Here is a 3,109-nt window from a genome sequence, read left to right on the forward strand (position 1 = left end):
GAAACAATTAGGGCTTGTATTTATCAGACACCAGGACCAGCTGGGAAAGGACAGACACTGAGGGCTGTCATCATTGACCCTTGAAGGATTGTAAGGGGAGCACTAGTGAGCAAAGGTTCTGCTCCTGTCTGTACCCTGTTTTCTACAGCACATTGAGAAATATGCCTCCCAACCTCAGTTCCAGTACTGCTGAATCCTGGTTCCCGGAGAGGACCTGGAGTCAAATAGAGAAGCACACTAATGAGGCATCAAGCTTCGTTGTTTAGTTCGGTGCCTGGCACGGAGTAAGCACTTAATAAATACCATTATTATCATTCAGACCCAGCTGGAGGGCTGCAAAGCAGTGGTACTGTCCGAACTTCGATGTAGCTGGGAGCCCTGGACCTTCCCCAGAAACCAAGCGGCCTGGTGGGCTAGTGAAAACCGAGCTGCCTTTACAAACTCTAGTAGGCCTGGGAGTCAGAGAATCTGAGTTCTAATCCTGGCTCTGCCATTTGCCTGCTGGATGACCTTGAGTAAGTTACTTACCTTCTCTGTACCTCAGTTTCCTCAACTATATCAATTGATTGTATTTATTGAGTGCTTACTGCATGCAGAGTCCTGTACTAAGCACTTAGGAGAGCACAATATAACAGTGTAACAGACACAATCCCTGCCCACAACAAGTTTATAGTCGTGACAGGCATTAATATAAATAAATTACAGATACGTATATAAGTGCTATAAAATGGGAATTCAGTGCCTGCTCTCCTTCCTGTTATGGAAGCTAGGCATTGAGGTTGAGGTTTCCTAAGGCTGATGTTGGGATTCTCCAAATGCATGAATAGGGGATACTGGGAGAAGCAAGATAATGGAGTGGGGCAGGCAGTTGCTGACAGTAACCCAAAAAGCTAGGGACCAGGCACCACACAATAGTAGAGAAGCAGCATGGCTCAGTGGAAAGAGCATGGGCTTTGGAGTCAGAGCTCATGAGTTTGAATACCGGCTCCACCACAAGTCTGCTGTGTGACCTTGGGCAAGTCACTTAACTTCTCTGAGCCTCAGTTAACTCATCTGTAAAAATGGGGATTAAGACTGTGAGCCCCACATGGGACAACTTGATCACATTGTATCCCCCCCAGCGCTTAGAACAGTGCTTTGCACATAGTAAGCGCTTAACAAATGCCATCATTATTATTATTATTATAGGACATGGGTTCAAATCCCAGACTCACCAATTGTCAGCTGTGTGACTTTGGGCAAGTCACTTCACTTCTCTGTGCCTCAGTTACCTCATCTGTAAAATGGGGATTAAGACTGTGAGCCCCCCATGGGACCACCTGATCACCTTGTAACCTCCCCAGTGCTTAGAACAGTGCTTTGCACATAGTAAGCACTTAATAAATGCCATCATTATTATTATTATAGTACTCAAAAGGAGGATGGGATCAGAACAGTTACAGGGGACAACAGGGCTACGACAAAGAAGAGATCATCCCATCATCATCACAAGGAATGCTATTGATATTGTCAATATTGAGGGGCCAGGGAAACATTCCCCAATCAATCACTCCAATAAGAATATACTAGCTGACCCAGCCAAACCTTTTTGCCAGAACCGCAAAGACTTTCAATCAGGGGAGGCTGTGAAATATGCAGAGATACCTTAGGAATGCCCCAGATCACCCAGACTGGTGTCAGAGGAGAGATGCCCTCCTTTAGCACCAAGGCAAGGAGTGTCAAAGAGCATTAAAGGGGTCCAGAGGACAATAGTCTTAGCTCTACTGCCCAAAGTCCACTGATTCCTGCACCAGTGTAAAGACAAGCAGGTAAACTACATTTTCGAAGACCTCTTGTTACGTTGTCTCATTCTTGGACTGGTATGGGAAGCAGCATGACCTAGGGTACAGAGCATGTGTTCTTTCCATTTTTGAGGGGGTTCTTTTATAGGAACACCTTGACATTGCTTATGGGAGAGGATGTCAATAACACTTCCTATAGAGACAGTGAGTCTCATGTGGGACAGCGGCTCTACCTGACCTGAGTACCTTGTATTTACCCCATTGCTACTTAGCTCAGTGTTTGGCATATAGTAAGCTCTTAACACATACCATAATAATAATAATAATAATAATGATAGTAATACTATAATCATTATTACTATCCCATCTGACTGCTAAACAATGTTGATCTCAACTTGTCTTCTCTGGGCAGGATATGTGAGGATGACAATGACAAACACAAGCAGCTGCTGTTTGGTGAACTAACTGTGTCTACCATCTCTGTTATATTGTTATACTGTTCTCTCCCAAGCTCTTAGTACAGTGCTGGGCACACAGTATGTGTTTAATAAACACGATTGACTGACTTGTGGGAACCATGACCAAGGAGGACAGAAGAACTATGTGTTAAACAGATGAATCTCCGTGATTCATCTACCAGGGCTGAGGACTGCTGGATGGCCACAGAAACAGACAGACCAGATGGGCACTTGACAAGAAGAAATGGGTTACAGCAAGAGAGAGTTCTGAAAAATACCACCAGTACTTCAAAGCAGCAAAGACCTCAGCCTTGAAATGTCTTTTAATTCACGAGCAAAACTTCATCTCAGTTACACAATTATCTTTTAAGCCACACCCACACAGTTAGAAAAAAACAATCCACCTGTAGCAATAGGTTTGAACACATCAACCCACTCGGAGGCACAAGCCCAAATCAATCAATCAATCAGTCAATTGTATTTATTGAATGCTTACTGTGTGCAGAACACTGTACTAACTGCTTGGGAGAGTACAATGTAACAGTATAACAGACACATTTCCTGCCCACAAAGAGCATACAGTTTAGACAGCCCAAAGTTCTCCTCCAACAATTCGGCTTGTTGACTGCCAAGCCGGAGGGGGCCAGACAGGACACTCTGAGCGTGTGCAATAGTGCGACAGTGAAGGAAATGCACAGGGGGCTCCTGAGCTATGGTGACTGTGACTTCACGTTTGCCGGTGTTCCTCATTGGGACATGAAGTAGACATGGAGAAGCTGAACAATAAGAGGAAGCTGGATTTCCATTTTATGATTCAGGTGGAAAAAGTCTCAGGAAAAGGCTGGGGCTCCTGGAGGAGGGGCCCAGCTA

Source organism: Tachyglossus aculeatus, chromosome 4 (genome assembly GCF_015852505.1).
Source record: "Tachyglossus aculeatus isolate mTacAcu1 chromosome 4, mTacAcu1.pri, whole genome shotgun sequence".
Lineage (NCBI taxonomy): Eukaryota > Metazoa > Chordata > Mammalia > Monotremata > Tachyglossidae > Tachyglossus > Tachyglossus aculeatus.